The following is a 22,651-nucleotide window of genomic DNA, read 5'->3' as shown; positions in this document are numbered from 1 at the left end:
AAGGAATGAACAAGGAGGTATTTGGGGCTATCAGAGACCTTCTGGGGCCTTAAAATTTGACCTGGCTGGGCTGGTCCTAGGAGAGTAATTCTGTAAAGGATGAAGGTGAAAGATGGGTAATAGACATACTTCACCTCAGGAAGAGAGGGAGAGTCTATAGGAATGGGAGAGGGAAAGAAGGGAAGGGAAAATGGAGGGAAAGGGGAAAAGAAGGGAGAGAAAGAAAGAGTGAGAGAAGAAGGGAGAGATTGAGAGAAAGTGAGGAGAAGGGAGAGATAGAGAGGAGGTAGAGCGAAAGAAGAGGGAAGGAGAAGGGAAAAGTAGAGGAGGGAGAAAGGGAAGAGATGGGAGAAAGAGAAGAGTAGAATAGGGAGAGAAAGTGGAAGAGGAAAAAAGAGGGGTAGAGTGAGAGAGAGGAAGGAGGGAGGGAAGGGGAAAGAAGGGAAGGGGAAAAGAGAAAAGGTAGAAAGAAAGGGGAGGGTGGAAGAAAGAGAAAGGAAGGGGAGAGGACAAGAAAGTGGAAGAGAGAGGAATGGAGAGGAGAAGGGGAGAGAGATGGGGAGATGAAAGAAGAAAGGAGAAAGAAAGAGAAGGGAGAGAAGAGAGTGAGAAGAAAGGGGAAATGGGGAGAGGGAGAAGGGAAGTCAGAAGGAGAGGTAGGGAAGGGAAGGAGGAGGAAGAACAGGAAGAAAGAGAAGAGGTCAGAAGAGGGGACTGGAGGAGAGAGGGGGAATGAATAACAGAGACAGAAAGTGAGAAGGGAAGGGGAAGGGAGAAGAGAAGAGAGAGGGAAAAGAGAAGGAAAGAGGAAAGGAAAGAGAGGGAAAGGGAAAAGGAGAGGCAGAAGGAAAGGGAGAAGAGAGGTAAAAGATAAGGGGAAAGGAATGGAAAGGAAGAGAGGGGGAGGATGAGACAGAGAGAGAGAAAGAAAGAGAGGAGTAGGAGAGGTGAATGGAGACAGATGGAGAAGGTAAGGTAGAAGGAGAATAGGAAGGAGAAAGAAGACAGAGGAAGGAGAGGCAGAAGGAAAGGTGAGAAGGAAAGAAAGAAAGAGAAAAGGAAGGGAGAAAGAGAAATGGAGAAGAATAGAAGGGAATAAGGACAGGGAGAAGAAGAGATGCATAAAGGAAGAAGGTAAAAGAAAGAGAAAAAGGAAAGAAGGGAAAGTGAGTTGAGAGGGGGAAAAGGAAGAGAAGCTAAAGGGGAAGAAGTGGAGAGGTAAGAGGAAAGAGAGAGGAGGGGAGGAGTGGAGGAAAGAAAAGGGGAGGGAAGAAAGGAGGAGAAAGAGAGCAGGTGAGAGGAAAAAGGAAAAGGGAGAGAAGGGAAAGGGAGAAGAAAAAAGGGGGAGAGGGTAAGGAAGGAGAGTTAGGATAAGGAGAGGGACACAGGAGGGGAGAAAGGGAAGGAGAAATAAAAGAGAAAGAGAGGAGACACAGGGTGAGTGGAGGAGAGGAAGGGAAAGAACAGGAAGATAAGGAAAGGGGAAAGGGGACATGAGGAGGAGGGAGAGACAGACAGACAAAGACAGAGACAGACAGACAGAGACAGAGAGAAAGAAAGAGGTTTCAGAACTGGATATTCAGGGCCATATCTAGTCCTCAGTAGCATATTCAGCATCATACTGAACACTGAAGGGAAGATGGTGGTTATCTTCCCTTCTATATTAAAAGGATTAGAGACAAGCGTGGATTAGGAAATCTTAGACTCGTGATCACCAACTCAAATCACCAATATATTTTGCACGGATTACATCCACAAGTTTAGACTAGCAAAGATATTCATTTAAATAGGGAGATCAAGGGCTGGATAGTATGCCTTAGGCTAGGGTCTCCATTTAGTCTGATGCTCGATGAGGTTGAAATCACTGTCTTCGACTTTTAGAGCTAGGAAGGACATCAGAAGTTGAATCAAATTCTCTCATTTTACTGACAAGAAAACTGAGGTTTAGAGTGACTTTTCCAAGATCACATGGCTTTCCCTCATATAATCCTCCCTCCTCTATTTATGAGTTAGAATACTCTTTGCTCCCCATTGCCACCCCCAGACTCTCCCTTTAGCACTATTACTCAGTAACCTCTCCTCCTTTAAGGGTCATTCAATCCAAATTTATCATCCAATCCAGATTCTGGCAGCTGTTATCCACCAATTCTGGGAATATTTCCCCTTTTTTCTCAATGAGTTCAGTGCCTAGATCAGTCTTCTTCTCAACCCCAACTCCTTCCCTCATTCTAGGAGACTTCAATATACATGTTGATCTTACCTCAAATTTGCTAACTTCCCAGTTCCTCAATCTATTGAACTCCCATGACCTCTTCCTCCCCCCCCCATTTCAGCTACACACAGGGATGACCATATCCTTGATCCTGCCATTACCCCCAACTGTTGCACTTCCCTTTATCTTTCCTTATGCCTCATTCTCCTGACCCTAGTTTCCATCCTTACCGACAATCCCTCCATCTTTCAGTAATATACTAGGCTCTCACCCTGACTTTTGTTACTCTGTCCTATCTTCCCAATCTTGACCTCTTGGTGAAAGAGTTCAATACTACATTATGCTCTACTATTGAATCCCTTGCTCCCTTATCCTATTATGGATCCCACCTTGCCAAATACCAACTAGATTACTCCCACCATCTGCCTCCTTTGTTTCTATGGAATGGAACTGAAGGAAATCAGGAAACTTCCTACTAAGGTCACTATAAATTTATGCAAGTTAATCTTAATTGGGCCCTCACTACAGCAAGGCAATCTACTACTTCTAAGTGATCCCTTATCCCACTCACCACAGTAGTTCTAAATCTAATCTTTTCTTCTCAAGTCTCCCATGCTACTTTGACCTTCCACACTTTCTGCTGAAGATTTCACTTCATATTTCACTGATAAAATTGAGGTCATTTTCTGAGCGCTCCCTCTTCTTATCTCACGTACCTCTGACATCATGGTCTACTATCTTATTCTTCACTCCAATGTCTTACGATAAAGTGGCCCTTTGATTGCTAAGGCCAACTTTTCTAGGTATACTCTTGATCCCATCCCCTGCTGTCTTCTCCGGAAGACTGTTCTCACAATCATAATCCCTAATATCTTTCCAATCTTCATTTCTCTATATTGGCCATCCCTACTGCCTACAAACATGACTAAGTCTCCTCCATATTTAAAAAACTCTTACTGGATCCTATCATCCTATATCTCTCTTCCCCTTATCAGCTAAACTCCTTGAAAAAAGCCATGGATAACTGGCGTGTCCATTTCCTCTTCTCTCACTGTTTTTAAACCCTCTGCAGTTTGGCTTCTGACCTTACCATTCAACTGAAACTATTCTCTCTAAAGTTTCCAATGATCTAACTGCCAAATCTAATAGTTATTAATGGTATGTTGAGAATGTTATAAATTCCTGTACAGGTATAAACTGGATTAGATGGCTTTGAAATTCCTTTCCAACTATTATATTCTATCCTAAGTTCAAATACTTATTTCTTGCTGTGACCTTGGGCAAAATCATTTGACCTTTTGGGACATGGTATTCTTCAAATGTAATAAAATTAGGGGTTGGATCAAATTTCCTTTTCATCTCTGTATGGTTCTACCTATTTAAAAAACAAACAAACCTGGAAGCTTTGGGAATGGGTCCCTAAGCTATGAACTACCTTTAGGGAGGCCAGCTCTAACCTTGAACCTTCCTTCCTCCTTCCACTTCCCCTTCCCTTACACCCTCGTACACACTGGCTGCCGTCCTGCCCAGGACATTGGGCTGGGAGGACCAAGGATCTGACTCCAGGTGACAATTCTTGCCTTTGCTGTGGCCAGGCCACCTCCCCAGTGATCGCTGAACAATCAGCCCTGAAGCTTTCCTGGTTGACTGAGAGCTTGAATGACAGCAGGAGCTGAAGCGCATGAAATGCTGGAAGTATAACTTTTAACTGGTAGGCAGGCAGCTTAGCCTGGAAAACACCACGAACCCAAAAGGAGCCAGGCTGGGCTCAGGACAGACCCAGGATGAGGTGGGAGAATAGGGGATGGCACATCCGTGGGGAAACAGGGCAGTCCCTGCCAACAGTCCAATGGAGGGGACATTCCACGCGTGCTCAGTGGGTAGAAGCAGCTGCTCACGCACTCATCTTCACAGCCATCTAGGAGAGTCCCACAACCCGCAACCTGAGAAGACTGCCCCGCAAAAGCGATCCCTACTTCCCCACTGGGTGCCCTGCCATTCCCTCCCACTTGGCTGGGCACTCTTTGATACCATTTCTTAGGAAACACCTGGGGCCCTCAAGACCCCGAAAGCCATCCCCTTTTCCCCTCCCCATCTGTCTGGGCTCCCGCTGCCTCAGAGGTCTCTGTTCCGTGCCGCCCACCCCCATCCCCAGCATGTATGTCGGGGGAGTACTCGCTTTCCTGTCCTGTCTGGTCTCTTTCGGCCCCTCCTTGCATCCACTGAGCAGCTGACTCCCCCGGGGCTAGGAGCTCAGCTAGGACGGCCCCGCCAGGCCGCCCCCGCGCTCCAGCTTCAGGGGAGGACAGCCGCAGGCGCGCCCGGGTTCCGAGCTCAGTCCCTAACCAGTCCCTCTACTCCCTCCCCCACAGCCTAAGACGCTCCCGTTTGGCCCCGGGTCGGAGCAATCACCGAGGGCGAGGCTGGAATAGAGGAAGGGAACCAAAGGAGTGCCGCCTTCTCCTTTCCTCCCCGGGCATCGCCCTAGGATAAAAAAAAGAGAGAGGCCCCTCGGGACGGGCTCCGCCGTCCAGTCCCCTACGGTCTCAGCCCAGCCCCAGCCCGAGCCCCAGCCCCTCCCCTCGCCTCCCTTCTCCTCCCCTCCACAAGGCTCCTCCGCCGCCGCCCCCAGGCTCCAGACACAAAGGCGCAGAGGAAAGCGCAGCACTCACCGGACAGAGCTAGCGAGCGAGCGGGCTCCAGGCGCAGAGGGAAGGAGGGAGGGAGGGAGAGTGGGGGTGTGTGCGTGTGCGCATCTCTGTGTGTGTGTGTGTGTGTGTGTGTGTGTGCTTGTGCGTATCTATGTATGTGCGCGTGTGTGTGTGTAAGAGAAAGGGAGAGAGGGAGAGAGAGGGAGAGAGAGGGAGAGGGAGAGCGAGCTGCGGTGTGCGACAGGGTCCGACCGGCTGTGCGTGTGTAGCTGTGTGCGTCTGCGTGTGCCGTATGTCTCTCCGGGGGTCCTGGTGTCCGTGCGCGCTCCCCCGCCCCTCCGCACAGCGGGGACGCGGCGGCTCAGCTGCGGGTTTCGCCGGCGCAGCCGCTGGGGCTGTCTCTGCGCCCCCGCCCCCGGGCGCACTCCTCACCTCCCTTTCTCCTGGGGAATTGCGCAGGAACTGTGGGGTTTGGGTTGGGGGGCCAGGGATGGGGTAGAGGCGGTCCTCTGGCCAGAGCGAGCCCAGGGCAGGACCCTCGGCCGGGCTGGGCTTGGGGCCGGAGCCGCCCCCTCTTCCTCTTCTCTCTGCCTTGAGCGACAGGAGATACCGCCCCCGCACCCGCGTTTTCCTGAATAGGGTGAGAACTGGAGCATCCATTTCATTCATGATTTTCCTTCTGGGCCCCAGGCTGCAGTAGCCTAAGACCGAACGGGACGCGCAGTTACAGAATGGGACAGGAAGGGACAGAATGATGAGCAAAAAAGGGTATGGCAGGTATAAAGAGAATTTCAAGCAGGTAGAATTTGACAGGAACACACAGACGCACAGGTATACGTTCTATGTGAGGACTTGGACACATCAGTAACGCATTACCTTTACACATTTCTACACACTTCAATATGCGTGCTATATGCTTGTCGTGTGATATATAAATGTAGACCTCTCCCAGTTTCTCCCCCGGCATTCTAATAGGCCTAGAGGAAACTCAAGCATTGCTGTTGTTTTATTTGTACAAAGAAAGGAGGTGAAGTTTCCTCCCACCTTCGAGCTCTCCTTCCTTTTGACTCATGTCCCATGACACCCTGCGCCTTTCTGGCTTTGGCCCCAGGTGACAATGACAAAAATGGCTTCAGTATGTATGGGAACCCCAAACCCAGCTGTTCACAGACCGGCCTACCTCCCTGTCCTCCCCTCCCCAAAGCTAGCTTAATCAGTGCATAAGGATCCTTGGACTCTGTATGAGGCTTTACAGTTTGCAAAACATTGACACAGACAATTTCTCATTTTATCCACAGGCAAACCTATGAGATTGTTAATGCTTTAATCTTTTCATATTTCAATAGATCCATGATTATGTTGGTGCAGATGCTCTGCCTTGGTCTTAGAAGATGGCTCATGAGTTGCTGTGGCAAACATAAATCCATCACCTGCTTCTTCCCTTTCTCCTGATGAATCTTTCCATGCTCAGTCAATCTGATGTTTGAAGGACATTTGCCAGGCCTGCTTCTGAAGTCTTTCCAGTTTGGTAAGAACTGACTTAACTGGTAGAACTGGAAAATGTAGGTTCACCTCCATACAATGCTGAATCATTGAAAGACATTAATGAAAGGGTGATTATTAAGTCACGTCTTAGTAACCACATTTTACAAATGAGGAAACTGAGGCCAATAGATAAAGTAACTCACTTAAGGTCATACAGTGAGTCAGTGGCACAGCTGTATCTAGAATCAAGGGCTTTGAATCTCCTAGTCTCAAGACTCTATCCATCATACCAGCTGTCTCTGTCACTTGCCACCTGCTGCTCACAAGATATTCCAAGTTGAAACTCCATTTCCACTTCTTCCCTGGCTGATATACGTATTGGAGGGGATCCAGGGAAGGTCAAGAGATTATAGAGATTTTTCTGGGTGGAAGTAGGTGGGGAGAGAAACAAGTCATGGGACAGGATAATGGAGAGTAGGAAAGTAACAAAGGAAAATGACCAGGAAAGGAATGACAATTAATTAAAAGTATTAAAAGTGTTGACTGTGTTGTGCCTTGAAGTGTGTTAGGTGTTGGGGATACAAATAGAAAAGTGAGACTGTCCCTGCCCTCAAGGAGCTTACCTTCTTTTTTTTTTAAAATTAATTTTATTTATTGTTTTTAATTTTCAACATTCATTTTGAGTTCTAAATTTTCTACACCTTCCTCCGGTCCCCCTCCCCGCAACGGCATGCAATCTGATTTGGCTACATATGTATAATCATATTACACATATTTCCACATTAGTCATGTTGTAGAGAATTAGAACCAAAGGGAAAAATCACTAGAGAAGAAAAAAAAAAGAGAAAATAGTATGCTTCTATCTGTATCAGATTCTGTAGTTCTTTCTCTGGATGTGGATAGCATTTTCCATCATGAGTCTTTCGGAACTGTCTTAGATCATTGTATTGCTGAGAAGAGTTAAGTCTGTCAAAGTTGGTCATTGAACAATGTTGTTGTTACTGTGTACAATGTTCTCCTGGTTCTGCTCACTTCACTCAGCATCAATTCATGTCAGTCTTTCCAGGTTTTTCTGAAGTCCGCCTGCTCATCATTTCTTATGAAGCAATGGTATTCCATTATATCCATATACCACAGCTTGTTCAGCCATTTCCCAATTGATGGGCATCCCCTCAATTTCCAATTCTTGGCCACCACAAAAACAATTGCTCTAAATAGTTTTGTAAATGTGGGTCCTTTCCCCATTTTTATGATCTCTTTGGGATATAGCCCTAGAAGTGCTATTGCTGGGTCAAAGGGTGTGCACAGTTTTATAGCCCTTTGGGCATAGTTCCAAATTGAGGAGCTTACCTTCTAATAGGGGAAGGAAACATAGAGGGGAAGAGTGGCTAGGCAGGGGAATTTTGGTATGGATTGTGGGCAAAAGGATTATGAGCAAAGCCATATGGCAGTCTATTGATTTTTCTAGTAGCATGGCAATACTGATTTGATTACTGTCCTCAGAGCAAGAGGTGGAAAATGGAGGTGGGTAGGGTGAGAAATCAAGAGGCAGGGCATATGGCAAGATGCTTAGCTAGGCCTGGGTTTCCTGGTAAATGAGTGGTTGAGATATGAAGCATGGTCTGGGACTGGCTAGATAGAGTGGGTTAAGTGAGTTTGTACTATCTCACTCACCAGTCAAGATAGCAGCTCAGCCTCAAGGTGGGATTCCAAAGTTGAGTAGATCACTTTGGGGGAGAGGAAGGAATCACTTTGCAAGGTTCGGTCCTGAGGGTGATTTTCTAGGTTGGGAGAAGGAGATGGAGCAGCAACAGGAAAGAAAGCAAGACACCCTAGGCTTCGGTTTCCTGGAGGATGAGAAGAAGGGCTTCCCCCAACTCCTAACTGAAGTGTGCTAGTCAGCCCACTGGAGTTGTTTTCCAGGAGTTTATGTCAATACTGCTTCTTCTTTAATTCTCTCCTCCACCCCAAGTGTAGTGATAGTTACTGCAAAGAGTGCCAGGGAGATTCTCAATTACCTCTGGAGAAGTCCAATCTCCTTTACTGCTATGACTTGTTCCCTGGGTCAAAAGTAGATGATTAGAAGTTCTCCCCAAGTACTGGTGGGAGGGGGATAAAGGAACAGCTATGTCTCTGTCTCTTACTTCCTCGGTCTGTCTATCTCTGTCTTTATTTTCACTAACCTTTGATTTCCTTCATAATCTTCTGTATTTTATTTTATGCATTTATAAACATTATTCTGAGTAGGGGCCATAGGCTTCATCAGACTATTCAACATCCAGCCAATATCTGTGTATTCCATTATAGATATTCTGTTTGTGACAGAACCAATATCTACCCTAGTCTCTGCCCCCAAGATAGATTACGCTAGATTTTTCCTAAAAGGCAGGAAAGCCAGCTCTTCACTATCAGGGTCAAGGGTCAAGCTATACTTCCTTTGATGCAGCTTCCTGATAGCCTCTGGCTTGGATGATGTTGGTCATCTAGGGGCGTAAAAGGTCCCGTCCAAGAGATGTTGTTGCCCTTCAGACTTGGCAGGTGCCCCAAGGTCAGGTGAGTCATCCATACCCTACCTTGCTGACCTGACTCATTTCCATATGGGAACTGAGAGGGTAGGTGGTGTGCTAATGTATATCTTTCCAGGCCAGGCCTAAGTAAACGTTTTGTTAACTGTTCAATGATTTATGAATATCTAGTTTCATCACAGTATTGAACCTGAACTAAGAGTGTGCCATTGCCAAGTCTACCCCTAATGGGGTCCATGACCCAGAAAAGGTTAATCACTCCTGAGGGTAGCCAGTAATTAAATAAGAATATGAAGCATAAGACCAAAAGCCACGCTCAAAAGGCTTTCTGATTGGTTGAGAGGGAATTCGGCAAGTAGGAGTGAATTCCATATTAGTTTCATTAAAAGATGACATTCTTGTGTTGGGTGATGAGAAAAGTAGCATGGCAGAGTATGAGTACCATGCCAGGCCTGGAAAACTTTAGATTGAAAATAACTTAGCATGTTCAGGCACACTCAGCCCCTTGGGTAAGGTAAGGTTGGGTATGAGCCTTTGCACATCTTTTTAAGTTTTGCTATTTCTGGATGTGAACATTCCTATAAAATATGCTTTTTGTGGTCTATTGCTAGGGCACGACTTCAGAGTGAAGAAGGCAAAATGTGGAGTGCTATAATTTGATATGCTCTTATACTGTCGGTGCAGACAATTGGGTTAGTGCATCAGTAAATAAGTGGGGTTGATTTCTAAAAAGCTAAGGAGTTGATCAGGCTCAAGGACCAAGAAGGCCAGATGGGGGTTGGTGCAGTCAGAGGTTAGGAATCAGAGAGGTTCATAAAATAGTAAAGGAGGAATCCTTCAGGCCAAGGGCAGGAGTCCTTTGGATCAGTCCCAAGAAGCACCTGATACCTCCGGAAGCTGATGTGATCAGCAAGGCTCAAGGCTCAGGGTCTTTTACAGGACAGAAATGGTTGTGAATATTAAGGATGAAAACCAGGAACTTTGCAGGAAACATTTGATTTCAAGGGGGAGGACATTTCTCCCATAATTAAGAGCTCACAGCTGGCCTTATATTTCCTTGTTACCGTTCTTCCTTGTGACAGCCAAGGACATTGGAAAGAGACAAGCTTTGGCCAAATCCACCTGCAATGGTGGAGGGTGCCACCTTCTTGTTTGGAGCTTTTCTGGTTGATTGACACCCTGCCTGTGATGCCAACTGAACACCAGGGTAGGGCAGGCATTAGCCTGCTAATCTCAAGGTGAAATAACCAAAGGTTTTGGTTGTCTGTCGTCATGGGGAGAAAAGTATCAGGATTTCCTAGTGGAGTGAAATCACTGGAGACACTGAAAAGTAAATATTTACATTTTTTACTCCACACCCATCGCTGGGATATATTCTTGGAACAGAGATAGAAAGGCTTGTGTAATGAAGAGCTGAACTGTGTAGCAGACACGCACCAAGAGAGCAGGAAAGATAAACTCCTACCCCCAGTATAAGACATTGGAGAATGCAAGAACTGGAAATGGCCTTACTGGTCATCTAGCTGGATCATCTTTCCATTTGATAGAGGAGGAAATTGAGGCCCAGAGAGAGGAAATTGCTTTCCCAGGGTCACCTAGCAAGCAAGTGGCCCAGCAGGTGGTGTGGTGGATAGAACAGTGATCCTAGAGTCAGGAAGACTGGGGTTCAAATCCAGCCTCAGACACTTTCGAGCTGTGTGACCTTGGGCAAGTCACTTGTATGGTTTTTTTCTCAGTTTATTCAACTGTTAAATGGGGATTAGAATTGCATCTACCTTGTAAGTTCCTTGAGGACAGGGCCTGTGTTTTGCCTCTTTTTGTATCCCCAACACTTAGCCTAGTGCCTGGCACATAGTAGGTGCTTAATAAAATGTTAATTGATTGATTAATTGATTAAGTGCAGGTTTGTTTTGAGGATCAAATGAGATATTTGTTAAAACAGCATAATGCCTGGCACATAATAAGTGCTTAATAAATGCATATTGCTTGAATGATTGAGTGAATGAGTGAGTTCAGGGTTGTTGTGAGAATCAAATGAGATAATATTTGTAAAAACACTTAGCATAGAACCTGATACATACTAGGGCTTATATAAATGCTTATTCTGTACCCCCAGCCCCCACCCCCAAGCTGGCACTATAAACCAAGTATCTAGATTCCTTTCTAGATGGTCTTTCTCATTGTATCATGTTACCTTTTATGTCTTTCTCCTTCATATTCCAATTTGTATAACTCCATGGATAGAGGAGTTTTTGAGAGAATGCAAATTTAAGGATTCCAAGCCAAATTATGCTTACTATGTCCCCTGCAAAATATTTTAGGAACATGGTTATTTTTCTATGATATGCTGAGCATGATGATTAGCCATTAGCAACCCACCAGTGGGTTGGAGGCATGAGTTAGGAACCTGCCTGCTCAGCCACCCTTGGCAATATGGTAACTTAACAGCTGACATCCAATTACCTTCTGGCTTTTTGGAAAGGGGTGGGGCATAATGCCTCAGTGTTTCCCCACTGGGTTTGAGACAGAACAACATGTAGGCCTTATGGAGCCATTTCTGCTGAATTGGAGGGGCAGCTTTTTATGAATAAGGCAGGATTCTCATGATTAAAAGATTACTATTCCTTGGAAAAGGAGGCATACTGACTTTCAGATATAGCAAAAATAGAAATGTAGAAGGTACACAATTTTGACTTAAGAAATCATCATATCTGATCAGGTTCAGGTTGTAGCAAGAAGGCTAGACAAAAGTGGCTGGGGTAGAAGTAGCAGATAGGGCTTGAAGACACAGGTTTTCTGCTGTCTTCTCTTTACCTTGAGAGACAGTGTAGTATAGTATCTAGAGAACTGTTCTCAGAACCAGGAAGACCTGTGTTCAGTTCCCCCCCTTGGATTATATACCTTTCTGATAACATAACACCTGTGTGACCTTGGATATGTGACTTTACCTCTTTCTCAGTGTTCTAGGCAGCTTCCTAGGACTAAAAGTTACAGGGAAGTTGATGACTGGCATTGGTAAAAGGAGTTTCCTCATCTGGAAGATCCCTATATCTCATAGACTTAGTATCTATCAATCAGTAAATACTTATTAAATATCTACTATGTCAGGCACTGTGCTAAGCACTGGAGATACAAAAAGAGACAAAAGATGGTCCCTGCCCTCGAAGGACTTACAGTCTAATGAGGAAGACAACATGCAAACAAATATACCCAAAGCAAGGATATATGCGATAAATAGGAAATAATTAACAGAGGGAAGGCCCTGGAAATAATTACCTGTCCTTATGTTCTTTAACTTGACCTCTGTCATTTCTGTCAAACTGATAGTCTCTTTCTGGGTACTTCATCTCATTCATGTCTCCTTCATTTCTCATTCATTAGAGAACAAAGTTCAGTCAATCAACAAACTTTGGAGCACCTACTTTGTCAAACACTGTGCAAGTTTCTGTGACTATAAATACAAAGTAGGACATAATCCTTATTCTCACATTCTAATGGGGAGGCAGCAAGTATGTGTATAAGCGTAATGGGGGTCTGGGACATGTGCAGACCTCATCGGCTCACTTGGCTGGTGCAATTTCTCCACATAGAGGACACTAGGGAGATGACTTCTAGGAGAATAGTGATGCCATGTAAAGAAAGGGCCTTGGAGAGACTGTGGAGCATATGTGGACATTCTGTAACTGGTTTTAGTTGGTTAACCATATGGCTATGTAGCCAAAACTGTTGGCATCTTCAAAAAGCAATTGTGGGTGCTTCTATTTGCTCCATTCATATCTGGGAGAGCCTGGTGACTCTTCCTCTCTCTTATCCAGGGAGAGGTTCTAGTGAAAGGGGAAAGGCTTCAGGACCTTCATCCCCTCTGAGACCATACGGCCCCCCCAAAATGGTCCTGGGTTCTTGGCCTTTTCATTTTTTTCTGTTTTATATGCAGAGAGCAAAGTGTCTAGACTTGATGTTTGGAGAATGAGCCAAAGGAATCTGGCCATTGGAGCGTAGGCTGGGTATCACAGCCAGCTCAGCACCAAGGCCCTGAGGATCAAGCAGAGACCTCTGAGATGCCATCCCAGTAAGAAGACTCACATTGCAGTCATGCCACACCTGGACATGAGCTTGGTGGGACAAATTTTATGTAGGAACTGAGTTAAGTTTTGAGCCTACCCTCTCAGAGATTGAGGTGGTAGTGTAGGAGAGAGTGTGCTCTGAAGGTATTGAGGGCAACATTTGTTCTTGATATATTTTTGTAAAAGGTATCTGGCGTTAAATGGTTAAATGGAACAGTATGCCAGTCACTGGCCCTTTCCAATTGGAGGGATCATGACTGGTAGGAGCTTAAACCAATGGCAAAGAAAAGAAAAACCCTAACCACTCAGCTTGCCATCGGACCTCGAGGAGAAGATGTGGTAGGCCAAGCTCTGAGAGAGAAGGGTCAGAGCCTTAATGCTACATTAGTATATACAGAATAAATATAAATAGAATAAATCTTTCTTTAAAAAATAATTGTGCTCCTCATATGTTTATAAATTAAGAATTCAATTTTCATCACACTGAAGTCAATTATTTATGTATTTGTATGTTTGTATTGTGCTAGAAATTTCCCTTCGTGGTCCATTGTAACTTATATGCCTAGAAGTAGTCAATCAATCATCAAACATTTATTAACTTCTTATTATGTGCCAGGTACTGTGCTAGGCACTGTGGATATAAAGACAAAAATGAAACAGCTCTTGCCCGCAAGAAGCTTACATTCTATAGGGGAGGCAACATGTGCCCATGCAAATAAATGCAATATATACAATTAGCTCTCTCCCTTTTCTGTGGCAACATCACATTCTGCCTGCCCAGTGCTCTATTGACTAGTGCCTAGTGCATCTGAGCCCTCAACACATTGGGGCAACCTTGTTTAACAAGTCTGTTCTTCTCTTGTAGGTCCTTGGGGAATGCAGGGGCTGCAGCTACAAAGCTCATATTATAGGAAGGCAGAGGAGGTTCTGGCTGGCTGCTGTGATGTGAGGGTTGTAAGGAAAATCCCTGTGCTTAAAGTGAAACAGATCTCTCCTACCACTTGTCTGAAATCCCTCAAAGAAAGCTTCATTCTTGCTTCTCACTTTTCTGAGGTCTTAGTGACAAAGCAGGTGCCTCTAGAAAGGACACCTTTGAGCCATTGTGCTAGGTGTCTGCTAAGAGCAGATCCCCAAAAGAGGGACGCATATAAAGAGCTCCTCAGGGTCAGGACTACTGCTGGAAAGGGGGCACAGACAAACCTCATTGATGGCACAATCTTTAAGGCTTCAGTTGGTTCAATGAACTTTAGTGATGGAATCATGGAGTCCCCAAATCTCAGAACCAAAAGAATGTCAGAACTTATCTAGGCCATCTATACCCCAAGCATGAAGTCTGTCTATCACGTCTATTTGAAGACTTCCAGTGAAAAAGGAACCCACTGCCACCTCAAATTGCAGCCTGGTCCACTTAGGGACAGCACTAATTTTTAGGAAACTATCCCGTATATAATGAGGACTGACCAGTGGGAGCCCCATCTCAGATCATGCAAAGGGTGCTCTATCTGCTGCCAGACCATATGGGGCGGCTGCATGAACTTCCTTCTGGAAACGTGTGATAACCTGTAGTGGAAGGGCCCCATTCTCTACTTCAAGACATGCACAGCTGTTCTTTGACTGTTTCTAGCTGCTGAGCCAAAATTGAATGTGATGCACTACACTAACTATACAAATCACATTCTCTTCCCTGGTAGTGAGTGAGGCAACATGGGAATAAGCCTCCAGGTGGGAACTGAGGTAGTAGCCGTAGTAGCAATGGCCACCTGCTGCCTTTCTCCCCATCTGAACTGTTACATGGCCTCTGTTTCTTTGCCTTGTTACATTTAGTCTTTCTCACCTGGGGATCCATGAGCTTGTTTGAAAACGTTTCCGTAAGTGTATTTTTGTATAATTGGGTTCCTTTGCAGTCCGAAGTATTTTACTTTTATGTGTTTAAGAACACTTCTGAGGAGGCTTCATCAGACTGCCAAGAGTCCATGTCACAAAAATGGTTAAGAATCCATCTTAGGTAAAGGAGATAGGATGAATTAAGTTGTGACTCGTAAGCTTTGAAAAGTAGAGAGAGCCATCAGCAGTCCAGGAACTGGAGTGTGTAGCACAGTTTGTCTTTATCTGAGCCTGGTGAGGTGTCCGCAAGGTCAGGAGTTATCTGCTTGACACAGCTCAGCACTCGACTGACACCAAGATGCCTGTAACAACAGTAAGGCATTGATTCTGTAAAGTGACTCTGAAACAAATTGGTGTGGAGAAGGCCTTATGTTTGACCTTACCCTCCCCAGGACCTGAGGTAGTATTGGGGAAGAATGGACCCCACACCTGGGGCATGTTTGTATTTTGGTTCTTGCTACTTGATATTAATTGGTTAAATGATATTGGGTCTCTAATCATTAGATAATTGATACTGGAGAAAACACTTCTTATCGGGGACTTGAGTTGATAGCATTAGAAAGAAGGACCCCAGCTGCTCAGGATACCTCGAAAACTCTGAAGGGGTGATAGAGCCTTGCTCTGGGAACCCAACTGGCTAGTGAGTGGGAGTTGGGATCCTAGAGTCTACACCTAAGCTTGCTTAGGGATGGGGACCTACTTGCCAGTGACAATGGGAGCTGAGATAGGGACCTCTCCTTCCCAGGTTTATTGATGTTGCGCTAATACTGAGCTCAAGTCTGTCTTTCTGAAACTTCTGCCCATAGTTCCTCATTCCTTCCTCTAGGTCCAAGCAGAGCGTCTCTGATCTCTCTTCCACATAAAGAAGGACTGGCCGTCCTTGGGTCTTGATAAGTTCTCTTCTGATCTTACCTTTCCTGATGTACTCATCAAAAACAAGTCAATTTCTCTCCCTCCGTCCATCAGTCTCAATGTGGAGGCTGGAGTGAGCACATACACATGCACAAAGTATAGGCTGGTCTCCCTCCCACAGGACAAGGGGAAAGACGTTCTTATTTTTCCTATTATCAGCAAGAATGGAGTGTTCCTTGAAATAATGAAAGGAGTGCTTCAAAGAGAAAACAAAGAAAGGAGTCCTAACCTGTGTCAGGAGGTTGGAGGGTAGTAGAATGGGAAAGGAAAGGAGCTGGGGTTCTCTCTGTGGAGGGAGGACTTAGACCACCTTTGGAAGAAGCAGCCTTTTGTGCTTTGAGGAGTGCTAGAGTGTGTCTGCCAAGAACGTTAAGACAGATCTTTTCATAATGCTCAGAGGAAGAAGAACCTATTAGTGGTAGCCCATGCCTCCCTGATAAGAGTTACAGAAGCAGCTATTTATTAACCTAAAATAAACAACACAGTAGGTCTGCAGCCTCCCCATTGTGTCTCAATTTGTTAACTCTTATTTTGGTCTCTGATATCAAAATAATAAAGAGACTTACTTTAGAATCCTCAATATATATTTATATATTTTCTATGTTTATATCATATATAATTATATATATTTACACACACACACACACACGTATTATATGAAAATATATGGGATCATTGAGCTAGAGTTGCCAATTAATGGGTTTGGTCAACCAAGTGATGAGTTTGCATTATTCCCTTGGCTGAATCTTTAGCAAACAATCAACTGGACTAGCATAGCTGACATGGTTAGCACTTTGCTGAATCTGTCAGAATGTTACAGAAGAATAGGGAGGAAAAGAGTTGACTTGGAATGGAAACCCAAGATAAGTGAGGGATGGTGAGAGCTGTCTTCAACGAGGTCATATTCAGATTTTTACTAAGTATGTGACCTTGGGTTAATCACTTAACCTCTCTGTTCCTCATTTTCCTCATCTGTAAAATGAGAGGTTTAGACTTGAAGACTTCTAAAGTTCCTTTTGTATCAAAAAACTATCATCATATGATTCTAAGTTACCAGCCCCAGATGCAAGAACCAGGACGATGAAAGAACTGACCAGCGTGATTGGTTCTTCACTGTCAGTGACCTCTGAAAGATTGCAGAGAGCCAGAGAAGTGCCAGAGCACTATAATAAAAGGTTGAATGTTGGACCAGTGATCAAAAAGGGAAATGAGCGAAGCCTTCAAACTTCAGGGAGTCGGTGAGTTTGTTCAATTCCTAGTAAAACTCAGGAACATCTCATTAAAGGGATGGTCCGTGAACATTCACAAAGGGAAATGGTTATCACTAAGTAGCAGCATGACTTCATCAAAAGCAGGTCATGTTGTATTGACCTCATTTGTAGGCAAATTCTCTCTAGCTGTGGTACACTTAGATTTCAGCAAAACATTTGACAGTCTCCCATGCTGTTATTGTGGGGCGAAAATGGCACGACATGGGTTAGTGGATGGCACACATTTGGAGCTGATTGAATCTCTGGACCCAAAGAGTAGGCATTAATAGGACAATGTCAAGTTTCAATTGGGTCTTCAGTGGTGTGCTTCAAGGCTCTGTCCTTGGCCCTGTGGTGTTTAACATTATTATCAATGACTTGGATGAAGACATAGTTACCTTGTTTATCAAATATACAGAAAACATGAAGCTGGGACTGACCCAACTAGAAGGGACCTTGGAAACCATTGAGTTTTACTCCCTTTCATTTTATAGATGTGAAGACAGACCCAAGGAGGTTAATGTCTTGCCTAACATCATAAGATGGCATTTAATAGGTATATATGTAAAGCTCTACATTTGGGATGAAAAACAAAGCAAAACAAAACAAAAACAAACCAACATCATGAGGAAACAAAATGGGGAGGCAAGGATAGCCAACAAATTATAAGAAAAACTAATGGGGGGGCTTTCAGTGGATTGTAATTTGCACTTGAGTTGAATGTGATATGGAAGTCCCAAAAGATTTTTGGACTGTATTAAGAGAAGCATAGTGTCCAAGACTAAGGAGGTGGTAATCCTACTGTACTCTGCCCTGGTCAGACCATAAGTAGATTATTGTGGTCTGCTCATTGTAGTGAAAAGTGTGCTGGACTTGGGATAGGATTTATCTGGATTTGAATCCAGTCTCTGACCCTTAATTACTAGCTGTGTGAGCATGGGTGAATCACTTAACCTCTCTGATCCTTGGTTTTCTAATTTGTAAAATGTGAATGATGATACTGGCAACACCTACTTTTCAAGGGTGTGAAAATCAAAAGCCATAAGATGTCTAAAGTTCTTTGTAAGCCTTAGAAGTGCTAAATAAATATCTGGTGCTGTGACGATTGCTGCTACAATGGGTACCATATTTTAAGAAGTATATTTAGCCCCTCCCATTACTCTTCTTGCCTTCATACTCAATCCCAGTCTCATATGTGGGGTGCCCCTAGATTGCTCCACGGCTCTGGGGGTGGGGAGGGATGGGATGGCTGCAGATTTTCATTGTGGAACATTGTAACTGAAAATCTTTTGTAAATTTTAGGGAGGACAGTGGATCATGTTGGATTATCTGATCATTGAGTTGATGAGAACATTGTCTTATTTGCTAGTTTTTATTTCCTTTGGTCTTAAGGAAAGGAAAGTTAGCCAGTGATTAGGCTATGGGTAGAATATCCCAAAAGATGTTATCTTCAGGCAGGCCCTGGTTCCGAGTGAAAGCAAATGAGCTTAAGTCAGAGTGTCCAGGTGAAGGAATTCCAAATATGAATGGAAACATTCTGGCACACAGGCTGTTGTTGTTATCCTTAAGCCACAAAGGAATGACAGTTATAGGAGCTCTGCACAAAGAAGGGAGCCATCCTAGTCATGGGCTCCGCCAGGGTAACTTTAGGGAGATGGTGAGACTAGCAAATTGGAAGCCATCTTGTTGGCATAAAGATGCCCACTGCTGAGAAATCTTCCCCAGGTGGGGAGCTGGTGGATTTTTGTTGTATAAAAGTCCTTATGTCAAATCTGCAGGCCATGTCTTATTTTCTCTTAGATATTCTCTGTGCCCATATTCTAGAATGGCACAAGTTCCAAATGTGGACCCCACAAGATAGTCATAAACATGTCCCACGAGCTCCTGCCTGCCTCCTCCAAAGATAGAGCAGCTAGGGCCAAACAGAGAGGTGGAAGGGTGAAACCTGCGCAGTCACAGCTAAGCCATCACAAGCTTCTGTGAGCGTCTACCTGCCGTTTGCCTCTCCACTCATACTCCATACTGTGCTTCTCATAGGAGACAGGCCAGTCTGAGCAGGGTACCTTAGCACTGAAGACAAACTAGCTAAACCTAAACCTGTTCGGAGGGGAGCCCCGAAAGCTCAATTCTGAGGCATAGCCCCAGCTATGTTCCTCCACCCCCACCATTGTTGCAAACTCTAATTAGGTTGAGTAGAGTTCTTTTAAATGCACTCCTAATTACCTTACCCTAGTGTATTATTTAACTAATATTCTCTTTTCTTTTGTTAACAATAATAGCTTACACTTATGTAGCTTACAAAGGGCACTTTCCTGTAAATACATGCAACCTGGCTACCATATGACTCTATAATGGCTTACTCTCCCGGGTTTGGGGAGGGGGAAGGGGAGAGGGAGGGTTTTGGTTCATCATGGTTAAGCAAGTACAGCTTGAATACAACACCCCGTGCAGTTTCTACCAACAAATCAGAGAATAATAATAAAGCAAATAGCAGAACTTTTAATTAGGACAGAATAGTAAAGTAAATAACAAGGGGAAATCAAAGATTAGAATTATTCTCCACCCACCCATACACAAAGAGGTATAATTTCCCACAGATCTGCATCTGCAGGAGAGGGAACACTCCTGGGCTCTCCCTAATCAGTATGGTATAGTGGAAAAAATGCTGGATTTGAAATTCTAGTCCTACCCTCGTCATTTACTGTCTGTGTGACCTTGAGAAAGGTCATGATTAATCACTCGGAGCATCAGCTTTTTATATGTGTGAAATGAGGATCTTTTCTAGCTCTAAATTTTGCTTTTATTATCCTATGACAACTCCTGCTTTGAACTCTTTCTGCTTTGCTTGCATCATAGCGATGCCTTGGTCTCCCAGCAACTATTTCACTCCACCTCCCAAGATGCCATTTACTACTTCTCTAGCAAGGTGTTGCTGCTGGAACTGTCATCTGTTACTGGAGCTTCTTATTTTTTTAAAGGAAATATTATCATTCTTTTATAAGACAGCCCCTGTCAAGAGGCCTAGGAGGTAATACCAGGCCTATAGCTATGATCAACCAGGACACAAAAGTGCCCCTTAGACAGCTGCCAAGATCTCCCTTTAAAAATTTTTGAATCAAAAAGCTCAAATGAAAAGCTTATTAGGGGTTTTAAAAATTATGTCTTGTATTTTAGATTTAAAAAAAATAATTTCGATTGATATCTTTTGTTTTTACATCACTTACATTTTGTAATGTAGACCTGTCCCCCCCATCTCCTATAGAGGCATCTTTTATATTAAAATGCAAAAAAACCTTTATTTTAAAATGTAAAAAATATTCTTAGCTGGGGATGTACAAAAAACAGGTGGCAGGCCAGATGACTGGTGGGCCACAGTTTGCCCACCCTTGCTTCATAGCAAAAAACTTTTAAAGCAATTCAGAAAAACTAACCAATGTATGAAAAAAAGGCTGACATTATCTATATGTCTGCATATTCCGTATCCATAGTCACCCACCTCTAAAAAGAAGGGAGGTACCTTCTCCTCTCTTTCCTTTGGAGCCATCCTTGATCATTAGAATTTCATCACATTCAATTTCTTTACACATACATTATTGCAGTAGTTATATTCTTTCCCTGGTTCTGTTTACTTCACTTTGCATCAGTCTATATGTCTTCCCATGCTCTCTGATTTCATCATATTTAATATTTCTCACAGCTCAGTAATATTCCATTACATTCATGTACCATGACTGGGTTAGTCATTCCCCAACGTTGGGCAACTCTTTTATTTCTAGTTCTTTGCTACTACAAAACCCTAACCCTGCTTTTTGACTTCACTCACTCCCTATCAATGGAAGCCTTCTAAGCCTTTCTTACCATGAGGATAAGGCTAGTAAATGCCTTTTGACTCCCATAACACCCTGATAGCTAGTTCTAGAACCTGGCAAGTTCCCTGGAAACTTAGGTAAGTCTAAAGAGGACACTTAGCAATACTGGAGGAACTAAATTGGAGCTGTTAACCTCTGCCCTGAATTCCTGCTGCTTTAGCAGGACCTTAATATCCTTACTTGTATTCAAGATGGCTCAAATGAGCCTCAGATGAGGATTTTTTTAATCACAGCCCTAAATTTGGAGTTAGAGGACCGTGTTTGAGTTCTGACTCTGTCTCTTATTTGTATGACTGGTTTGGTAAATCATTTACCATTTCTTGGCTCAAGTCTCCTCATTTATCAAATGGCGATAATAATCCTTCCAGATTGTTTCACAAAGTTGTTATGTAGATCAAATGAGCTGTTGTATGAAAACCAATCTGTAACTATTTGTGGGACCCAAGTTGCAACTATGATTATGGTGATGATGATAATGATGATAATGGTGGTGGTGATGATGGTGATGTTGGTGATGATTATGGTGATGATGGTGGTGGTGATGGTGATGATGATGCAGTAAAGAGAAAAGATGGTAGATGCCAGTCATGGTACCAGAATTTCAGAGCAAATGACTTCCAGGTGCAAATAGCTTATTTTTCTTTTTTGAATTCCAGCACCACATTGCTAACCTCTGACTTGACATCTTCACCTAGATGTCCTGTGTAAATCATAACCTAATCAAGTCTAATACAGAACTTATTATCTTCTTTCCCTAATGTTCTTCTCTTCCAAGTTTCTCTGTTTCTGTTGAGAGCATTAGTATCCTTCCACTTCAGCCTCAAAAGCATCCTTGCCTCTTCCCTCTTGGCCATTCAGTTGCCAAGTTTTATTTCTGCTGCTGCTACCGTATTTCCCTCCTGTCCTCTGTTTCTCCACTCACCTGCTCACTTCTCTAGTCAGGCTTTTATCACCCCTCATCTGGACTGTTGTAGTAGCCTCGTCATTGTTCTCCTTGCTTCCAGTTTCTCTACTCTTCATTCCATTCTCCACAATCTGTCAAATTAAATTTTCCCAGAATGCAGATTTGATCACATCATCCTCCTTCTCAAAATTCTATTGCTTCTAATATACGACACAAACTATTAGCCTGACATTTGCAAGCCATAATAAGCTGTTTGCCAGCTAGCTTCCCAGAATTGTTTCCTGTTACTCTCTTTCACGCACTCTGATTCCTAGCCAAACAGGCCAACTTGCTGTTCCCTGGACCTGACATTCCACCAAGCACCTCTGTGTTGTCTCCCTCCCTCTGCCTCTTAAAAGCCCCAGCTTCCCCCAGGGCTGCACTGAGGTGCTATCTTTCCTGAGTCCCTACTCTGCTTTTTATTGCTCTCTGTCTCTCCTCAAATGAGCTTATCTTTACCCTCTCTGTCTATAGGCTGACTTTCTCCCCTTCCCCCCTTCTCCGTCCAAGACCGTAGGCTCCTTGAGGACAGCAAGTGTTTGTTTTCTTTTTCTTTTTGTGTCTCCAGTCTAGCACTGTGCTTTGCTCATAACAGATGCTGAACAAATGCTCTTTGAATTGAATTGAATTAAATCAAGAGAGTTGAGAGGATGTGGAAAGTGTCCTCTATGATATTGACAGCAAAAAGTTTGGAGGTATCCCAAGTATCTCTGGCTTCCTTCAACCCCTACTGTGGATTGATGGCTCACCGATTTATCTCAGTGCTTCCGGAGCCCTATTTATATACCCTGCCTCCTGTACCCCCTCCTGAAGCTGAGAGGCCCATTAAATTATTTGCCTTATTGATATGAAGTGC

At 44.0% G+C, this 22,651-nt stretch overlaps 1 protein-coding gene across 1 annotated transcript in view; it reads right to left on the bottom strand.

The window, feature by feature from the left end:
- PTPN5 (protein tyrosine phosphatase non-receptor type 5) overlaps nt 1–5,428 on the bottom strand; it is a 115,010-nt gene extending 109,582 nt beyond the window's left edge. The window contains exon 1 of the mRNA XM_021005497.2: nt 4,885–5,428. The gene's annotated coding sequence lies outside the window, so the exon portion shown is untranslated. The remainder of the gene's footprint in view (nt 1–4,884) is intronic.
- Between the last annotated feature and the right edge of the window lie 17,223 nt (nt 5,429–22,651).

Source organism: Phascolarctos cinereus, unplaced genomic scaffold, assembly GCF_003287225.1.
Source record: "Phascolarctos cinereus isolate Bilbo 61053 unplaced genomic scaffold, phaCin_HiC Scaffold_9;HRSCAF=440, whole genome shotgun sequence".
NCBI lineage: Eukaryota > Metazoa > Chordata > Mammalia > Diprotodontia > Phascolarctidae > Phascolarctos > Phascolarctos cinereus.
The sequence above is the reverse complement of the archived record's forward strand: the minus strand, read 5'-3'. Positions and strand labels throughout refer to the sequence as shown.